This window comes from Somniosus microcephalus, chromosome 7 (assembly GCF_052327205.1).
Source record: "Somniosus microcephalus isolate GS21.2 chromosome 7, FLI_Smic_1.0, whole genome shotgun sequence".
Taxonomy (NCBI): domain Eukaryota; kingdom Metazoa; phylum Chordata; class Chondrichthyes; order Squaliformes; family Somniosidae; genus Somniosus; species Somniosus microcephalus.
This window is the reverse complement of record NC_140993.1, coordinates 158,527,703-158,549,573: the sequence shown is the minus strand read 5'-3', so window position 1 is coordinate 158,549,573 and position 21,871 is coordinate 158,527,703. Positions and strand designations below refer to the sequence as shown.

Sequence of the window (21,871 nt, the reverse complement as noted above, 5' to 3'; positions counted from 1 at the left end):
TATGGCCGTCTTGGGAACGTCCGTGGGGTGGACTGGCACCTGATGGTAACCGCGCACCAGGTCGACTTTGGAGAAGACTGAGCGGCCGGCCAGTCAAGCCGAGAAGTCTTGAATGTGTGGTATGGGGTACCGATCCGGTGTGGTGGCGTCGTTTAGGCGCCGGTAGTCCCCGCAGGGGCGCCATCCCCCGTCAGGTTTGGCGACAATGTGGAGTGGGGAGGCCCAGGGGCTGTTGGAGCGGCGGATGATGCCGAGCTGTTCCATTGTGGCGAACTCGGCCCGCGCGATCTCCAGCTTGGCCGGGTCCAGCCTGCGGGCGTGGGCATACACCGGTGGGCCTGTGGTGGGGATGAAGTGTTCTACCCCATGCTTAGCAACCTTCGCGGAGAAGGTCAGGTTGGTGAGGGCTGGGAACTCAGCCAGGAGTGCTGAGTAGTCGTCCGTTGAGCGGGCGCGGCACTGCCACGCCATTTTGGCGGGTTGGGGAGGGGCCATGGTGCCCGGGATAGGTGACATGGTGTTCATGTCCATGAGGCAGCGCCGAGGCATGTTGACCAACAGGCCGTGGGCGCACAGGAAATCCGCACCGAGGAACGGGGAGAGCACCTTGGCGGTGATAAACTCCCAGTGGTAGCAGCAGCCTGCGAGGTCGATGGTGATGGTGCGGGTGCTGTACGTCCGGATGTCGGTGCCGTTGGCGGCAGCCAGCGCAGGGCTGTGGCTGCCTCACTGGATCTCGAGGGCGGACGCGGGGATGATGCTGCGCTGCGTGCCCGTGTCGCATAGGAAACGGCGTCCGGAGGCGCTGTCCATAACGTACAGTAGCGCGCCTGCTTGCCCCACGGCCATCGTGTAGGCTGGTGTGGGGGCGGTTGGAAACGTGCAGGGATGGCTGCAGCGGCGCGCCCGTGCGCCGAACCGGGTATGGAAGTAGCAGTAGCCCTGGGTCGGAGGGCTTGGGGGACGTGGGGGCCTGGGGGGCCTCGTGGCCGAGCTGTGTGGCCGCGCGATAGAGGGTGGAGCGCGCGCCGACGCTGCGGAGGCCAGGTCGGGGGTGATGGCGTGGTTGGAGCTGGCGGACAGGAGCTTATCGGCTTCATCGGCCAGGGCCTCGAGGTCCGTGAGGCTGGACGCCACGATCGCCGGGCGGATGCTGGGAGGTAGTTGATGGATAAAGAGCGTGCGGAAGAGGGAGCCGGGTGGTTTCTCGTCGGTCAGAGCAAGCATGTGTGAGAGCAAGTCTGATGGCGTGGAGTCACCGAGGCCCGGGAGGTCGAGGAGGTGGCAGTTGCGCAAGAATTGGGAGGCTGTGAATTTTTTAATGAGCGCGGCCTTGAGATGTGCATACTTGCCTTCCTCCGGAGGGTTTTGTAGTGTTGTCCAGACTTTCGTGATTGTGGAGCTGCCCAGGGAGGAGAGGAGGTAGTCATACATCGTTGCATTGGCGGTGATGCCACGGAGTCGGAATTGCGATTCGGCTTGAAGGAACCAGGCGGTAGCCAGGTTCTCCCAGAACTCCGGCAGCTTCACAGAAACTGCGTTTGTGTCAGCCATGGTTACGCTTAGGAGTCGTCCTGAGCGTCGGGGTCACCAATGTAGGAGTCTAAAATAACAACAGAAAACGCTGGAAAAACTCAGCAGGTCAGGCAACATCCGTGGAGAGAAATTTGAGTTGACGTTTCGGGTTGGACCCTTCTTCAAAACTGGAAAGAAAAGAAACTAGATCGGAGGCAGGGCTGCGATCGGACAAAAGAATAAAAGAAACAAAAGAAGTAAAAAAGAGATTAGAAGCTAGACGAGATAGTAATAGGCTGGGATTAGGTGTAAAGTGTACTGGCAGGGCAAAAGATAGCTGCCAGGTGTGAGAGAGAAACAAAAGGAAAGGGGGGGGGGAAAAGGAGTGGAACAATTACATGTAACACCTTGCCCCTATACCTCCCCCCTTCCCACTGTCCAGGGCCCCAAACACCCCTTCCAGGTGAAACAGCGATTTACTTGTATTTCTCGCAATCTAGTATACTGTATTCGCTGCTCACGATGCGGTCTCCTCTACATTGGGGAGACCAAATGCAGATTGGGTGACCGCTTTGCGGAACACCTCCGTTCAGTCCGTAAGGGTGACCCCGAGCTTCCGGTCGCCTGTCATTTTAATTCACCGCTCCATTCCCACTCGGACCTCACCGTCCTTGGCCTCTTGTATTGTTCCACGGAAGCTCAACGTAAACTCAAGGAACAGCACCTCATTTTCCGATTAGGCAGTCTGCAGCCTTCCGGACTCAATATCGAGTTCAACAATTTCAGATCATAAGCTCGGCCCCCTTTTCATTTTCTCTTGTAATTGTTCCACTCCTTTCCCCCCCCCCCTTTCCTTTTGTTTCTCTCTCACACCTGGCAGCTATCTTTTGCCCTGCCAGTACACTTTACACCTAATCCCAACCTATTACTATCTCGTCTAGCTTCTAATCTCTTTTACTTCTTTTGTTTCTTTTATTCTTTTGTCCGATCGCAGCCCTGCCTCCGATCTAGTTTCTTTTCTTTCCAGTTTTGAAGAAGGGTCCAACCCGAAACGTCAACTCAAATTTCTCTCCACAGATGTTGCCTGACCTGCTGAGTTTTTCCAGCATTTTCTGTTGTTATTTCGGATTTCCAACATCTGCAGTATTTTGCTATCGTACCAATGTAGGAGTCTACGTACTCCTAGCAAAAAATACTGAACTCGGAGAGGTTCAACAGAAAAGGTTTAATTGTTGAGGCTGCATGCTGAACACAAAATGGAGTCAGAGACTACACAAAGTACGACTGCCTTTCATCAGTGCACAGCTTCGACTGCCCCTCCCCCGCTCTGGGCTTAACTATGTTGCAGATCGAGTTTCTTGAAGGTGTGATCCTTCTTAAAGGCATGACACCTGATTTATAGTCTACGGACCGGAAAGCGGATTGTGTCCTTTCTGTGATCGGTACGCCACACAGTATCTTTTCCTGTGGTGTAAAGTGGAATTAAAAATTGGTTGAGTAAATAGGTAAGAAAGACTAATAAGTGGGCACTGGCCAATAATTCAATCTGTACGGACAAAGTGAACTTTCAAGAGTGATAAAACACACCAAAGAATGCCCAGTAATTAACTAGCAGCCTACAATAACAAACCAGGAACTAACCTGTAAGTTCTGCATGATCCCTTTAAGTAGCGCTGGTGAGGGCTCCTTCCTGCCAGTTAGCACCATGTTTTTGCTAGGTGACACATTTACAGTTGACATACCAGCAATTTTTAATAGAGAAAATGGAAACATTTAAATTGAAGGTATAACTGCCAGTTGTTTTGACAAAATGAATGAAATAAATAAATACACATACAAATTCATTAACAGTGGAAAGTCAGCCACTCTCAATCTGGATAAAATGGACATATATGGATCATAATGTTTTTTTTTTAATGAATTAAATAAATAAAATACTTACTGAAATGAATGAACTTGTGGCTAACTAATTGATATAGGGAATGTTTGATGAATATGCGATCCCACTGCAGAGCTTTGCCCGTTAGAAGTGCATAGCAGGATTTCGGACACAGCGGTCAGCTGGCCTCAACCATTTCCCATCCATTATTCTCGTGGGGCCCACTGAACTCCATGCTCAAATTTCCAATATGCAATTCTGGCAAGTGATGCTATGTGCATAAATTTGTAAAATATACTCATTTGTATCCATACTGAGAGTTGTTAACTTAGCAATTGTAAACAGTTCACAATCTCAAGTGAACAAACTTGTGGTGGACTTGTCAGCTATAGGTTAATCATCTGAGCTGTGTGATCCATCAGTGGGAATCATGTTGACTTGGGCTTCCAGGAGGAGTAAATTTGAGTTACGACTGTCACTGATAGTTGGGTTGAGCCACCACACATTTTAGTCAGGTTATCTAACAGGACCTGTCAAATGAGTTTTATAACATTTTTATTTGGGCATTTTATCTAAGCTTTGTAAACTACACTTCTGGTTGAATGAAATCATCACCATTTGTGTTTGTTATATTCTGATTTAACTACTTGAAAAGTGTGAAGTGAATATTATATTGGGTGCATTATGATTGGCTGGCTTTTTAATCCTGCGGGCTTACCAGCCAATTAACAGGAAGCGGGTGCAGCCAGTTTCCTTAAAGGGACCACGTCCACATGGAGTTTGACAGTTGATCTGTCAGTGTTTGACAGCGTTGAGGTGCTGCAAACACTGACAATCACTGTACAAAGGTGGACACTTGCACCCAGGCTCTCCAATGACTCCCTCCATATGCTTATGGAGGGAGTCACAGCACACAGGGAGGTTCTCTTCCCTTCCAAGGGTGGAAGAGACCTCCCCAGGACACCAACTTACCTTGCACCTCCACCCAACCCTCTCTATGTACTTTATCACCTCCCCATCTCACTAGCCACCCCTCACACTCACCCTCATCCTTCAGCAAGCATACTAACTAATAACACACAAGGGTAGACACTTGAAGGGTTTAGCTAATGTCCATGTGAAGTTTCTGGTAATGTGTTGTCATACAGTGAAATCTATTGTTCCAAAAGTACCCCTTATTGGACAGATCAGAGCACACCATGAGAAGTGTCTTACTGAGTTCTTGTGATTGTTCAGACATAACTTTCCCCCCCACGCCCCCCCCCCACCCCGCTATAATGATGTGTGTGCATGGAATGGCTTGGACATTAAAGGGATGCTTCACAGTGCTGGTGTGGTGTCATCCTGGCACATCATGTGGCAGCCAGGGTTTACAGCATCAAGTGAAGAAAATCTGGCGATGGTGATGCCATCGCTGACCTCCCGAGTAGCAATGTTGTCAGGGGCTGATGCCCTGTGTCCAGTGCAGCATCAGGTGATGGCAGTGATGAGGTTGGTGATGTTGGTGTTGGGGCTGATCGTGGACGGATTCGGAGGACCAAGGTCTGATTGTTTCAATGGTTCCAATGTTGCTGCAATAGATGGCAGCTGCAGGTGAGATGACAGAAGCAATCTGTCAATGGTGAGAGAGGTTCTCCCAATGAAGTGGCACTGGACATACAGTTGGATCTAAAAGCTTGTAAGCTAAAGAAATATCTATATGTATTAAAAATGCAGTAGCCAACATTTTCTGTGCTCTGAAACTCACCATCTGCAACATGGCATCCTTTCCACCACTTCTGCAGCTGTCAGCTTTTCAGAAACATCAGAGCAAACTCAAAACATGCCAGGTTGAGGTGGCGTGTTCCCCGAACAGCGGGTAACCCGTGGGGGAGAACATAAAATTAGAAGTAAGCCTCAAAATAGTCTTAAGTTGGCTCATAACAAGCCATTTAACAAGCTGAATTGTATCCCCCGCCGCTTGGTGTCGGGTCAGTTCTCCGCCGACAAACCCAACACTGGGAGACTCGCATAGAGGCGGGTTGACAGCGGGTTTACCTACCCACTGTCAATCTTTGCTATTTTGACAGCGGACCCGTCTCCAAACCCACCCCCTCAGTGCTATGCCTTTTGAACAAAAGATAAAACAATGTCCCTTAGTGAATTTTAAAATGACCTTTTTTACTATCACAGTAAACCATTCAGTTCTCAACTTTGGTTTTAGTGAAAAATATAAAATTTAATTTAAAACACTTTTGGTTTTTTTTTCTTTATAGATATGGGTGATACATTTTATATAAATACTCAAGGAAAAAGCTAATGTAGGACCTTATCTGGAATATTCCTTTGACTGTAATGGAAGATAATCTGAAATATAAACTGTTTCATATTGTTATTTCTTATAAATGTTTTAGCTTATTAAAAAAAGGTCTTAACACATGATACAGAAAGTGTGTAATTTGGGTTGTGAATATGATAAAATATGTAGTACATTCAAAGATGATTTACTTAGGGACATACAGTCAAAATTATTCTATTAAGAAGAATGGATATTGTTAATGTTTTATGTTTTTCAGTTTTACTCATTTTCAGCTTTCAGGCATGTAATGACTGCAGCAGTTTATAAAGGCCCACCACCACCATCGCAGGGCAACTAGAAATGGGTAATAAGAACATAAGAAATAGGAGCAGGAGTAGGCCATTTGGCCCTTGGAGCCTGCTCCGCCATTCAATAAGATCATGGCTGATCTGGTCTTGGCCTTAACTTCACTTTCCTGCCCGTTCCCCATAAGCCTTGACTCCCTTATCGTTCAAAAATAAATGCAGCCTTGACCGCATCACCACACAAAAATAAAAATTGATTGGAATAATGTCCCATCAACAGAGACAGTTATACTGACCCACAGTAAGAAAAACTAATTTAAAGAAAAGAGTAAAGGTACAAATGTTCTAATGAATTGAATTACTGTGAATATTTTTGATTTATAATGCTTTTCATGAGGTGGAAATAGCAATTATTTTGATTTCCTTTCTAAAACATAGATAAAGGAACCATTTTACCTATTTATTTTGAATTAGCTGAAGCACTGGTCTTGAAGTTAAATACACATTTTTAAAACTAAGCTTCATTTGTAAAAGAGTTCCACCCCCCTCCCCCCACCCTCCACACAGAGCCAGAAGTTGCTGCAGCAGAGCATCTGATGGCATCTGCTATTAGTTAGATTTGCCCCTGCACCTTTCAGCTCAAAAAGGTTTTACTCAAAGTTGCTGAAAGTGCGATCTGATAATGGCGCAGCAAGGGAAACAGGGCATCTGGGACCTGAGTGAACAGGGCAGTCCTTAAATCATTGAGATTTAAGGATTGGGAAATAAACACAGGAAGACCCGAGAAGGAGGATAGATTAAAGGGGGTGAATTTATAGAAACATGGAAGATAGGAGCAGGAGTAGGCCATTCGGCCCCTCGAGCCTGCTCCGCCATTCAATGCGATCATGGCTGATCATCCAAATTCAGTACCCTGTCCCTGCTTTCTCCCTATATCCCTTGATCCCCTTAGCCTTAAGAAATATATCTAACTTCTTCTTGAATATATTTAATGAATTGACCTCAACTGTCTTCTGTGGTAGAGAATTCCACAGGTTCACCACTCTCTGGGTGAAGAAATTCCTCCTCATCTCAGTCCTAAATGGCTTACCCCTTATCCTTAGACTGTGACCATTGGTTCTGGACTCCCCCGCCATCGGGAACAGCCTTCCTGCATCTAGTTAATTCAATGTTTAATCAGGCACAGAAAGAGAAATAAAGGCAGCGATTTTGCCTTCCGAGGGGGGTCCAGGGCGGCTGGGGTCGGTGGCGGCGTGCAACCCCACTGCTGGCTCCATCCCGCTCTGTGAAAAGAATTTTATGCAGATTGGGCTTGTTAAGCCCGCCCATCGCGTTTGCCGGCCAATTGAAGGAAGCGAGTCTGATGACATCACTTAATGACGTGTCATCAGCCGGTTTCCTTAAAGGGACCATGTGCAAATTGTTTTTGACAGTTCTGCTGTCAGTGTTCTGCAGCATTGAGGTGGTGCAAACACTGACAAGCACTGCACAGAAGTGCACGGCTGCATCCAGGCTCTCTCATGACTCCTTCCATATGCTTATGGAGGGAGTCACAGCACGCAGGGAGGTCCTCTTCCCTTCCCATGGGAGGAAGAGACCTCCTGAGGATACCAACACAGCCTGGTTGCACATTGCACAGGAGGGCACAAGCAGTGATGTTGTCAGGAGGACTAGGCTGCAGTGGCGCAAACCCTTCAATGATCTCAGTAGATCATGAAAAGTTACTGCAAAGCCACACTCAACCTCATCCTGCTGTGCCACTCATCACATCACCATCACTCTGCCTTCCCTACCCTAGCCCTGCACATCCTTACTCACACCAACATACCTTGTGCCTCCACCCATCCCTCTCTATCTACATTATCACATCCCCATCTCACTAGCCACCCCTCACACTCACCCTCATCCTAGTGCAATCATGCCAACTAACAGCAAACAAGGACAGGCACTTAGGTGTTTTATGCAATGTTGATGAAAATTTCTGTTAATGTGGAGTCAAACATAGAAACCTTTATTTTCAACACTTTACATTCTTGGACAGATTTGTGTGCACCTTTGGAAGTGGCTTAGTGAGTTGCAGTGAATGGTGAGACATAACGGTACCCCCCACCCCCGCAATGGTGATGAGTGTGAAAGGAATGGCTTGGTCATTGTAGGGTTGCTTTATGGTGTTGGTGGTGCCAACCTGGCACATCGTGTGGTAGCCAGGGTGTACAGCGTCAAGTGAGTAAATCTGGCTATGGTGAGGTGATCCCTGGCGTCCTGGGCAGCAATGTGGTTGAGTGCTGATGCCCTGTGTCTTGTGCATCACCAGCTGATTGTGGAGGAGGTTGGTGTTGTTGTTGGTGCTGCTGGTGTGCCTGGTGCTGCTGGTGTTGGGGCTGATTGGGGTGGGATTCTGAGGACCAAGGTGAGATCATTTCAAGGGCACCAATGCTGATGGAATAGATGGCAGGTGAAGTAGAGATGACAGAAGTGATCTGTCAATGGTGAGAGAGGTTGTTCCAATGAGGTGACACAGGATAGTGAGTTAGCTCGAACCACTTGCAAGCTGCATAAAGCTCAATATGTCTTCCAAATGCAGTAAGCAACAGCTTCTAACCTTGCAAATTGAAGACCTATGAAATGGGAGCTTTTATAGACCATTTGCAGCTGCCAAATAAAGAAATCATCCCATGCTGACACAACACCTGACCTCCTTACCTGACGTGATCCCCGAGCACCGGGGAAGCCATTGGGGAACACGTAAAATTGAAAAGTAGGCATAAAATATTACTTAATTGGCTGTTAACAATGTATCTAATGATGTCAATTGCCTCCCCCGCCGCTTGGTGTCGGGTCTGTTCTGCGATGACAGACCCAACATCTGGGAGACTAGCGTGGAGGTGGGTTGACAGTGGGTTCCCTACCCACCGTCAAAAAAACATTTTCCCAGCTGACCTGCCTCCAAATGCCCCCACTGACCCCCTGAAAAATTCCGGCCAAAGAGAGGGAAAGAAAGATTGGATTAAGAAAGCGGGAGACAAAAGAGACAGAAAGGAAAAGTAAGAAAGAAAATGTTAAATTTAAAATTTGACATTTTTTGAAATCTCCCCAAAATATTCAAAACCTGAAGGAATGTGACTCCACACTTGTAATGGTTAATTTTCGGTGCCAGAGAGGTTGACTGGGGAGTCATTAACACTTATCACGTCGTTAAAAGGGTACTTATGCTTGCAGTGACAAGACTTAACTTTCTGAGGCGAGTTTAATGGGTAATTAATTTTGACAAATATGGCAACTCACTAAAACAAAAGGCAGGCTAAGGACGAAATGCCGTTTTCGTGAAGCTAACGTCAAAGCGGTGCAACTTGGACAGCAACTTTTGGATATTCATATTTAGCCACACATTTTCTCCTTGCCTGAAGTTGCAGTACTACCATTTATCCATAAATAATGATGAGCACCATTAACTTTATCACTATTTTGACAGAAAATGCTGGCCCATTGGTTTTAGTGAAAATTTAATGATGGTAAATTTGCCAAAAAATATAATTGTCACTATATTGTGATGTTGGTATAATAATTAAAAATCACAGATGCAAGCATTGAACATGCCATGTTTCACAAATGCCCTTTTTATATCTAATATTTATGTTTCTTGTTTTATTTTGTTTTCAATCAAATACTTTACAAAAGGTTACTCAAAAATTGTTCAAAAATGTAAAATGGCATTTCCTTCGTAATAATGTTACAATTATGTAAAAATTACTTATTTACTTTATTTTCCGTTTCTGTCTTTACAGTATTGTTTATGTAATCCCAAAACATGTCATTAGCTATTTAGGTAAGAAAGAAAGCAACTTTAAAAATGTTAAACGTCTACTTTTCATGTTAATTTCTTGTGATTTTTATGGTTATCATGATGCATTCTGTCATGAACATTACAATATAAAAAGTGGGTTGTTACAGTTGTGGTTCTACATATTGTGATATATTGTAATATTTTGGCATCTTTCCCTGCAACAACCTCACTTATGGAAAATGCAAATAAAGTAGAAGGAAATTAAAAATATATATATTTCTATATGAGGTCTGAACTTTATTGAAATTATATAAGGTGTGATTTTTTTGATTTTGAACCTGATAATTACTCAGTTAAATGTCATCATTTTGTTAAAGTCAATAGTTAAATGAACAGTTTGAAGAATAAGTACAGTACTGTTTACATACTGTTGTTATTTAATAATATAATATGGACCTGTTAAGTATCTGCATGAATCTATAAAAAATTGTTTTCAGTAACATTAAGATCAGAGTTTGAATTTATTTATTATATCTATAAAGCAGGTTTGCACAGTAATGTGCTGGCATTGAATAAGGAAAAGTAACATGTGCTTAGCAAGTGTGGATCTGCATAAACTTTATAGTTGCAATTGAAAAACAAAACCTTCAGATGCCTAGATACTTACAGTCCCATAACATTTCTGGGGGGCGGTGGAGAGGAAGATGTAAGGAGTTGGATCATCCTTTTTTTATTGACAGTGATGTCTTTACCTAGCTTGGCCAGGGAACTTAATCGTCTATGGATTGAATTACTAGTTCTTTGAAAAAAGGATGAATTTTGACCTTCAGTCCAAGAGACATCAAGCATAGCATGGATTTCATTCTGTTAGTTTTTGTTTTTCCACTTGCGTGATTGCTGAAAAATGTTAATTTTGTTTGAACAGAGAACATCAAAGTAAATGGATGTTGCCCCATTACTTCTCTTTGCTGTTTTTGTAATAGGCTGAACATTAATGAAACCAAACAAATATGTAGCTTTAATTTAAGGTTCAATTGTTTTCTTGCTTTCTTTGATTGATTTAAAAAGTGGTTAAGCTCATAGTACCAGAGGCAGAACAGTTGTCTCATTTGATAATTTAATCACTTTTATCTGAAATAAAAGTTTCTTTCAGATCATCTTAATCCATCTGCATGCTTTAGTAGGCATTTGTGTCAACATTTTTAATCAGAAACACAAAGACTCTTAAGAATCACTGTGCTTTTTCAGCAAAGTACTTTTTCCTGTGATACTTAGTTCTTTTGTTAAATTGATTTTTTTTTACCTTAACCTATGTCTTAACTCTGTTATGTTGTAATCAAACCAAAACACAATAACTGATACCGTATAATGATTTTGAGCCACGGTGCTCAAACCGTGCTGCCTACGAAGAGTGCAGCTTTCTTTAATTGTCATTTCAATGGACAAGCCTTGTAGGTTTATTCATTTTGACCTGGTTGACCATATATGGCTAGGTGACTATCCCAGAGTTCCTTGGCTGCACACAAGCAAAACAAAATCTTAGGTGTATGCAACTTGAAGCAGCTATACAGCTCTGGCAAAACATCCTTCTATTCTAAGATTTGCACTGTGTTTACTGAACTAGCGCAAAGAGAAGGGTATCATATTGAGAGGTACATTAGCAGGAACTGGATATATAGTGTGACAATATTTCCACTTTAGGTTTCTTTGCTGTACTGATGAGTTGTGTAAAAGGTAAGAAGTGCCAGATTGGCATATCTCAATGCGAAGTGATTTTCTATTCATTTGTTTTTAACGTAATTTTTTTTAAATTACATGTCTAACTATTAAACTTAATTTTGTCTTATATGAAGAAATATATAAATTCTGATTTAAAAGTGTATTAAGTTTCAAAATTGTTAGTGACTCGTCTTATTTTTAAGTCTATTCATAGAACTCCAGTGTCACAACATGTAGCAGCAATATTGTGATGGCACACGCTGTATTTGCCACTTTGCAGTCTGACCTATGCAAGTTTACTGAGAAAAACAAGACCACGGTCTTGCACAGTACGCACATGGGAAGGTTTTGTTTTTCTTATTTTAAATGTATGTCACATTAAATTGGAGGAAGGGAAAGAAATGAGCAAAAGTATTTTACAAAATTTTAAAAATGCAGTTTTGGAATCAAACGATCATGCAAGATTAGATTCCAATATTTGAAATAAAAGTTTTACAAGTAACATGTCTTGTAAGTAATTGAAAAAATTCTCAATGCGTTTACAGTTTTATAAAATATTTTTACTGTTTGAAATGTAATATTTTATGTAACTGAGCTTATGTAACTATATGTATGCATATAGAAAAATTACATTTTTAAAACTAAAATATACTTTTGATTTAATTTCTTACAGGTATATTTCATTTTTCAATACATGTTGGAAAAATAACTTTCAAAAATTGCATGGCACTATTTATTTCAATTTAGTTACTTAGTAATTTAATAATTACTTAACAAAAAAGTAGTAAGTCGTCAGTAACTGGTAAAAGAGCATCCTTTAAGTGAAATATTATGTTTAGTCACTTGCTGGTGCCTTTTTATTTAGTTCATGGAGAGCTGAAAACATTTTAGCTATTATGCTGTAGATCTCAAAAGTTTTGTCACCAGAGAGAGAAGATAGTACATATATAAAACTAAAAATCATTGCAAAATATATCCAGTATTCATTTGCTAGTAAAATGCAAGCATAAAATATGCTTTTTACGTATAAGTTTGTGTGTAATTTAAAATAATATTTCATATATATAGTTTTTTTGCCATAAGGTACTAAAATAAAACTAATTGCATAGACCTGTGAGAATGTCAAATCGCTTTCTTTATTGTTCTGCTCTGATAAATATAGCAAAGCTCTAGGTGTGTGAACTACCAGTAGCTTTTAGATAATATAAAAGATGCTAGAGAAATGTATGCTTGCTGCCTGTTGATGGAGTACTTGAATTAGGTCAGACACACAGCAGTTTGTTCAGAAACTACGGACTTGCTCATTTACATAATGAATTTATTTACGCTACTAAGGGGGACTGGAATAACACTGTGCTGATTTCCATTGTTGCATTTAAGCCAGTGGGGCTGGATGCAGGAGAAAAGCTGTGGTTTGCATTACAAAAACAAAAAGCCCTGAGGCTGCTTGGGCAGAACCACAAGATTGAGCAAACAAATAGGACGGATGAAGGTTCTGCCATTTCTTTGTCTATGGATCACTGATATTATCTGCTGCTGTTTAATGGGAAAAGGTACATTGCTTAGAGCAGTGACTTAGTGACACATAAGCGAGTTGGTGCTTCAGTTTGCTGGTAGCTGCATACTCCCAAGTGTCATTTCCGATTCTCTTCCTGTCAAAGTCCACTGTGGCTTTTTTTTCCTTTGTGGAAGCTGCTATACTCAGACATTCTCCAGTCTTGAGTCTGCAGTGGTGACTGGACTGCACTCAGTCAGCTCTGCTTCAACCTCCACAACTGCTACTATGTTATTTGCGTATTACTTGGACAATTGGTGCATTTAGTGCAGACTTTCGTGTTGATCAGGAAAAGGATTATGCTAAGAAATGATGGCTCATTAAATTCAAAAACTTGAAGGGAATCCAGAAGAGTTCAGGGGGATCTGCATTTAAAGTGCTGTGAGTACAAGTTTTCATCTATTAAATTGCATGGAAGAGCACTTTGGACCGCCAGCAGTTGTCCAATTCTCTGAGGGCTGAGGCATCAGTAACCCTTTTCTACATTTGCCCTGGGGACTTAGTAAAGAAAGGCCTAGGTTATAGTAACTGTTCTAAGTAGTTTTTGTACAATAATACGGTTTAAATCACTAACTATGTGTGTGCCACAGTGAATATTCTTAAATGAAGAGAGAATATTACATTAATTTTGTAGAAAGACTGGTTTAACATAACATTAACATAACGAACCTGTTATTTCTATTCTTAGATAAAATTCAATTCACACATTTCTTCAAAAAAAATTGTGAATTTAAATGGTGCTTTCTAGCAGGTGAACATAGCTTTTTTGTTGAGTTGTTATAAAGTGAGTTGCATTAGATGGAATCTTTACTGAAGAGGAAAATGTTTTATACTTTTCCTTTGATGTACATGCCATTAAATATACAAGAAGATCTATAAAAGCATATTTTACATTTAAATTGAATATGGTGAATTTGAACCTGAAGACATTAGATGGTCCTTGTCGAACCGGGAAATCCTTTCTCTTAATAAGTTTAAATTTTCTTTGCACCAAGCAAAACATTCGAATCATCATAGGAAACCATTTCGAACCAGCAGAATAAACAGAATGTACCAAGTTAAACAGTTAATGTTTATTAGTGCATTTGTTATGCTGGACATATGTTTAAATGCTCACAAATAAAACTGATTAACTAAGTTAAATTCGTTTTTTATGTTTGTTTGTGTGGCATAGTAATTTCTGTTATGGCACACTATATGGAGCATTTTTCATTTAGATAGAAATAGCTTAAATGTGAACCATTCAGTTTTCACATTTTTATTACAGCTTTGCTTTAGTCATAAGCCATTATTTCCATTCTTTACCACAGTTACTTTGTTAATATTGCACTGGCTAAACTATTGTTTGATTTTAGACTGCTTGCCTGTGTTTGTTGAAAGATATCTTCATTTGGATAGATTAGGCTTCACTTTACAAGCTGTTCATTTAGTCTGTTGCTGTAGTACTCTAAAGGGGGGAAATACATTTGTCACCATACTGAACTTTTAGTCTTGAAACAATGATAGAGACACAAGCTTAGCTGATGCAACTTAACTGTGACATTTATGTGAATAAGAGAAGAAAAATAAATTAATGCAAGCATTCTGTTGGTTTATGATATAAATGGAAAATTTTGACGGAAAGGGCACATTGGTGCTGCCAGCTGAGAGAATAGAATTTGTAATTTGTTAAAAAAAATTGTTTTTTATATGTTAAATATATTACTGAAAGAATTCAAGTAAAAACTATTTGATTGATTATTGGTTATATTAGAAATGTTGCATTTTCATTTTTTTCAAAAGACAACTTGACACCAAAGCCAAATGTGAAAATAATTATTACCATTATGCTAGTTAATTGGTTTGAATTATATCTCTGTCTGTCTAGCAGTTTGGACTTGATATTTTTTGGCATAAGGTAACATAGGTGAAAATCATAGTCCAATAAAATCTGATAATTAAGAGAGGAAAAAGTAGCTATTGTGTCTGATCTGTATTCCCACTTCATCCATGAGGTGGCCTATGCAAATCTCCATAAATTCAGTTTCTTAAATAGGAGACTACTTTTGCAAACAGGTATCAAGGAATATGAGGGCCTTCTGTGGCAGCCTTAGAAGAAATAAATGCTTTAGAATTGTAGCAAAAAAATTACTGGCAGCTGGATATGCAGAGGTGCTAGCACCCTGTGGTGCCCCGACTGCTGCCAGGGGTTAGAATTAATGTACTCCTTCTGTCCAGATTCCTTAGAATCCACTTGGAAAGTGATTTATAAAAGTGGATGTTTGCATTTAGTTGTAATTTTATTATCTTAATTTTTATTTTTCAAAAACATGTAACCTTTACATAATAATTCATTCTATAAATAAAAAGACTAAAGGACAATTTTGATCAGGGTAAAAAAATCCTATAGCAAGAAAAAGGTGTTTATTAATAATAGTGATATTTTAAAGGTTTTAGAAATTAATCATTTGAAAAACTAAATTTCACAAACTAAATAGGTGACTAAAATTCAGAACCTGTTTACATTTCTCAGATATTTTTCAAAACTGAAATTTCTAAGTATTTAAAGTTTGTATGTTGTATTCTACTAGTAGATTGAACTTACTTGTGATTTTTTGAGCTTAAACATGAGCTGAGAAAGAATGCATTTTCATTTATGCCTGGCTCTGCAGTAGGGAAAATGTGATAAAATGTCTACCTTAAATCTTGTTTGATCATCTCTCAAAGAATTTCCCTTCTGGAAATAATTTCTGGGGTTGAAGAGCACAGCATTAACAGATTTAATATAGCAATTCAGTAAGATGGCTAAAACAGTATGTCATTTTCAACAAAACAAAAGAAACAAATTGAAAATGTTCATGGCTGTGGGTCTACAGCAAATTACTATTTAAAGAGAAATTATACTTTAATTAAAATAATTGCAACTGAGCTAATGAATTGTTTATTTTACAAATGCTGTTTATTCTGTCTCATGGCTGCATTGGGCTTTTGAGATTTTGGGGGGAATATGAAATCCTTTTTTGATTTCAGTTAATATTTACTGTTTTTCTAAAGTCAAAATATGTTTACTGCTGATTAATGCTTAACAGTTAAGAAAATTTGTAATTTTTTTTAAAAAAAATTTAAAATTATTTTATGGAATATGAAGTTTTATGAAAGTGATCATAAAACAAAAAGGAGAAATCTTTAGTATGTTCACCAGCAGTTGGTTATGAATGTCAGATTACTTATTTTTTCAACATTTAGAGATATTTGAGCTTGTTTGAATTTAATTATCAACTCATTTAATGGGTTATCATTTTTGCGTTTAAATTATTTAAAAAATACAGTAATTCATATGTTGCATAATTTTATCAACTGTGACTATTTCCATTCAAATTTGCATCTCATTGGTGTCTAAAATTGAATGCTCTGTAGGTTTACTTATTTTTTTCTAGGCCAACACATAAATTCAGCAGACTGGTGAGGTTTAGTTGTTTGGATAGTGGAATCTTTTTTCAAAACTTTGACTTTCATTAATTTTTTCCATGTTGGAACAAGTACAATCAAAGCAGAAGGTGCACATCAATAATCAAGCATATATGATGTAGAGACATGTAGATATAAAAAACAAACCAGGTGGAAGACCTACTCGTGGGTATTATTACCTCCCTACATCTTTTACTTGAAGCACTAACATATTTTAATGAAACTATTGCTGTTAAGTCATAGTAATACAGTTATTGAAATTAATCAGCAGTAAAACAATTTACTTAGGGCAAGTCAAAAGAAAATTGGCACATGTAAAATTGAAGGTGGAGAGTCTGTCCACACAGTGTATTTTTTTATTATCGAGAAAATAAGGTATCACATTCAGTGACAAAACAGGGGCCATATTAGACATAAGGACATGTATGATTAGAAGCAAATGAGTTTAGTTATAATTTAAGACAAAAGTAATGAGCTGAGGTTCTTTTTATCATATTTTGTTAGCACTTTATGCATCATTTAATTGATGCTATTATCATAAAAGTAATTGTATTGCTGTCCTGATCAAAATACCAAAAAGTGTACGTACTACTGTGCTGACAGAGCTACATCAATGTAATGTAAAAAAACAAGTTCCTAAAACTTAGTTTACGTTCACATTTCATCATATATCTGTGGTGTACAAGAATGTTTTAAGTGATTAAACCCCCTCCAATATTACACCTCTGTGAAGCACTTTGAGATGTTTGTCTACATTAAAGGCACTGCATAACTGCAAGTTGCTGTTGTTATTGTACTAGCAAATTCATAAGAATTCTTTTAATTTTAATATGTTCTTATTCCTCAATGAAAAATAATCAAAAGTCCAGCTTGCACTGGTAAACACTTAAATAATTACAGAAATAGAACCTAATTCCTTATCAGAAAAATAAGAGATTAAAATATTACCACTGTGAACAAATAAGATCTCTAAATCAGGTTCATAGCAATTGTTAGTCTTTGGTAAGTTAAACCATCTGGTTTCCTTATGCATTCCAGTTCAATGACCCACTCACTATATTCTGTTTTTTATTGCAGTTTAATAAAGAAATATATTTCTTTTGATAATTTAGTATATTTAAAAGTAAAACTACTGAACATGGCTAAACACTAAAAAATTAGTATGAACAGGAATGTCTAAGAGTTGCTTTGTTCAATTTGATGGCACTTAGAATGTTTCATCTCCTCTTGCTTTGTTCTGGAAACATCAAAGAGGTGCTGGGTTCGGGTTGAATTGAAATGCACATCAAAGATGCTGAATGCAGTTTTTTTGGACAATATACTATTAGCAGGGGATAGATTTCTTTGTACTTTAGAGCCAACAAATTCTAATCACCTGGACCATATCACCTGCTGGCAATTTGTATTGGTCATTGCAGAAGGACTGGTGTCGCTCACTGTAACTCACAGCTTTTTACTGTTAATGTAAGTGGCAAGATATAGAGTCACTTAAGATTCCTAGTTAAGTGCAGAAACATATGTCAGGCAAATCTATTGGATTTTCATAATAAACATCATAAAAATTTGTCTTAGAATACAATTTGAATGTCGTTTGTAAACAAGTTGTTTACATTTTCAGAGAAATCATAGGAACATAATTTCCTCTTTTCCTAAATAAAGATTAATTGCCCATATAGTATAAAAATAATGAACTGAAATCATGGTGGTTAGAATACACAAATTTGCTGCCATATTTTCCATGTTAGGCATATCTATTAGTGGTAACTAAAGCAAATTAGCCAATCTTGATTGACCTATAACAAAGCTCTTTTCATACTTCTCACCCAGCTAAATTACCTCTTAATCAGTATAAATGCTGACTATTTTGTTCATCCAGCTGCACAGTGTGCAAAGTTTCCTATAATGACAGAACAAAAAATGGAGACAGTCTTGATTGTCCAACAATATCCAGGCTTCTCAGTAGAGTGTTTTCTCTACTGTACCATGGCTCTAACCATTGCACTTTTCTCATATGATCGATATATATTACACCTTGGCTAGCAAAAATCTCAGTTGGAGTTTTGGGTATATTTACATAGCAGCTGTCTTAGAATCTTCAAAATGTCCATGTACAATTTGTGGCATTAATTTTCAGATTAAAAACTAAACTGATTTATCTGCTGTATGCATTATCTTTAACGTGAAATAATGTTCTTAGACCGTTTATTTGACTTTCCAGAACTAAATTCCAGCTCCTATCTGTCAAATTTAGTTTGATTTGATTAAATGAAAATTAAATCTGTTAATAAGTAAAAGTGACAACTAAGCATAACTAATTTAAATTTAATCATCTTCAGCCAAATTTAATATTATTTATTCTTTGCTATTATTCAGTTAATTCAAATGTGTGTAATTTGTTTCTTTTCCATTTTTTAAATTCCGTGTCTGGCCTTAAACTATGACTTCAACACAATGAAAACAATGAGTAATAATAAGCAGATTTCATATTTGTGAAAGTAAATGTGCTCCATGGTACCTTGCTGTACAGGTTGCTGCTAGCTTTTTTGTTGTTGCATTGTTGCAAAATGTGCTCAGCAGGAAATATCACAATTCCTAATTTTAAACATACGTTTACCTCTTTCTGTCAAATCCAAATCTGTCTATTAGGTCCTAGCTCGTCGCCATTCTACCTTCCAATTACTCAGACATCAATGAGTGGGTACTTTAACTCACATTAGGAATGTGCATAAAACGGGACCTGAGCCAGTTATATACTGCAATAAATAATAATAATAATAAAGGTGTGTTTAATAACTGTGACATTTACTTAAATTCTTCTAAATACATTTTTCAACGTTACGGCACAAAGTTAGATTTGATTTGAATGGGAAGTGTGAAAACAGAATAGATTAAGTTAACTGGTATAAACTTATGTGCAAGCAGTAAGATTACTGTGTTGTTTGAAATTGTTGTACTGCATTATCTTATTAAATCCACTGTGCATTTGTGTTAGCATTAATTTTGCAATATGTGGGGGGTGAAAAATCCACTGTACTTCACTTCAGTTAATACTGTGAAGGAGCTTAGAAAAATCCTGCCTTCCATTGTACAACTTACAGATCTGACTGTAACTTGTTAACTTAAGTTCATTTTTCTACCTTAGCAATTCTGGAGTTTCTCTTGATTGATCTATAACAAGACCTTTGTGAAAAATTTTTACCTGAGCTAATTTTCATAAATGCATTTTTAGCATGGAACTTATACTCAGACCTGTAGCAATAATGGATAAAAAGTTTGTTACTGCTTTCTACGAGTAAGCAATGCACATAACTACATAATTAAATGAGGTATTTTCAGGAAGAAATTTATTTAGTCTGCAATTGGGTGTATTTTACATTAAATTTTAAAAAGATTAAAGTTCCATAAGTTTTATTCCAATTTCTCAATAATAAGCTATTTTAATTCTATGGCACTAAAGCACTCTATAGTCATTAATAAAATTACTTTGGAAGTGTTAGTAAATTGAATTGTAAAGATTTTCTAATACCTAAAATATCTTGGTGATGAGTTCACAAGAACTATTACAATCTGCTTCATTTATTTTAAATTTATAAAAGTGTAGAGATTAATGGCTATGATCTGAACTACAGTAAAGAGCAGTTGAGTAAATTAACCAGTATCATAGATGACAGTCATGCAGCTCAGGGAGGAAACAGTGATGTATTTCATTATGTGAATGGAAGATGAAAGATCTAAAGCTGCTGGAGGTGTAATGCTTCAGTTGCTTCTGTTCAACAAGTCCAGTTTCCAACCGCTACCTGTTTTTAGGCAGTTATTCCTGCTTACCTTGGCTAAACTGCTTTGCATGTTGACTGGGGGAGGGTTAATCCAGTTTGCAGCTGTCTAACCCAGTGATGAATCACCTTCCCATCATTTGGCTGCTTTCCCTGATATGGGGAGGAGAAAAGACCTGTAGGAGGAAACAACAGAAAAAATCAACCGAAAGACAATCTGACTCTCTGTTACACTGTCTCTCTTTCTTTCTTTCTGATAAAGGGAAAGAATGTTTTTTTTCAAGCTGAGGCCTATTGTTTGGGAATATGATGAGCCGTGACACTTGAATAACAAGGAGCTGTTTTGTTCTTGACTGGCAGGTGAAAAAAACTCGACCTGATTCCAATGTTTCAGATCTGCCAGGTTCCAGGTAAGAACATTGTTGAAATTTTACTGTATGCACTATGATTAGGCATTGCCTATGCTTGTTCTGAGCTTTGTTCAAAAATATACAACTACAAAGAATGATTCCAGGAACATACTTTGTCATATATACACAAGAAATAAAAAATGTTTTCACTTATTTCACAATAATTACCAGAGTTATGAGTACTATAAAATGTTAAAACAATTTCACTTGTGAACGGTTAATGTTTGTTTTTCTGTTCCAATCATGCAGTGTATCTAAGTAAATTTAAAATATTTCCAGATAGAGTCTTAGAATAGCAATAATGGCAATTGTTCCACTATTACTAAAGTCTCCTGTGATACACGTTATAATTTTTTTATATTATAGAGTTGTAATTTGGTATCACTGTGAGAAGCAATCCATAGATTATAAAAATAATGTGCCGTCTAGTCAACTAGTGCGCAGTGAATAATGAACATTTCAAAGATATTTTAGATAAGATAATGTTTTGATCATTTAATACTGCAGTCTAGCTATTGATACAAGTCTTCCAATTCCACAAAGGATACAAAATGAAATAACCATACAGTGCACTTACCTCATCGACTAAGCTGGTCAATTGATTCAGCTTTATGTGAAATGTGGACTCAATCATATATCAAATAGACAGAAGAAATGTTGCTTAGCGCTCTCTGTTTTCTGAGATCAAGTGGCAACTGAAGTACTCCCAATTACTAAAGCAGTCTAATTCATTTATAAACTGAATGGGTGTAAATCTTATCCCTTTTCAATTGGATGTGCTTAATATAATCCAAAAAACAAACAAATCAGAAAGCATAATAATGTTTTAATGTATTTCATGCTGGGAAGGAAACAAAGAAACAATTAAGTAGTTTGCCAGAGTAAACACATATATCAAGAGTACCTCATTCCCTGTCAATTGAGCATATATTTCTCCAGTTATTTGCAGTGCTAGATAAAGCTAGATGACTGATTCAAACTGAACTTACAGATAATTTATGGAATTTTTTCTTACTGGTAGGTCCAATGTGTAGTATTTGTCCCAAAAATGTTTTATATAATAATAGGTAACATGAGATTTTAAAATCACATCAAGTAATTACATAGCATGATATGACTATAGAGGATTGCAGAATCATTAAACTTTGAGAATTTGTAATATTTCAGATATATGAAGAAGGTTAATCATGACAAAGAGACAGGTGA

General features: G+C 38.4%; 1 protein-coding gene and 1 long non-coding RNA gene across 3 annotated transcripts in view; one reads left to right on the top strand and one right to left on the bottom strand.

Annotated features, from left to right (window-relative positions):
- Nucleotides 1-2,725: 2,725 nt before the first annotated feature.
- On the bottom strand, nt 2,726-21,359 carry LOC147114969 (uncharacterized). Its single transcript, XR_015079021.1, has 3 exons — nt 21,243-21,359; nt 20,308-20,431; nt 2,726-2,979 (listed from the first exon to the last, which is right to left on the bottom strand). It is a non-coding gene; the product is annotated as an uncharacterized LOC147114969 (long non-coding RNA).
- Nucleotides 20,328-21,871, top strand: part of eya1 (EYA transcriptional coactivator and phosphatase 1) — a 296,767-nt gene continuing 295,223 nt past the window's right edge. Inside the window, exon 1 of one of the 2 annotated variants that reach the window (XM_085993147.1) lies at nt 20,328-20,665. The gene's annotated coding sequence lies outside the window, so the exon portion shown is untranslated. The remainder of the gene's footprint in view (nt 20,666-21,871) is intronic. The other variant, XM_085993148.1, reaches the window with a different exon arrangement.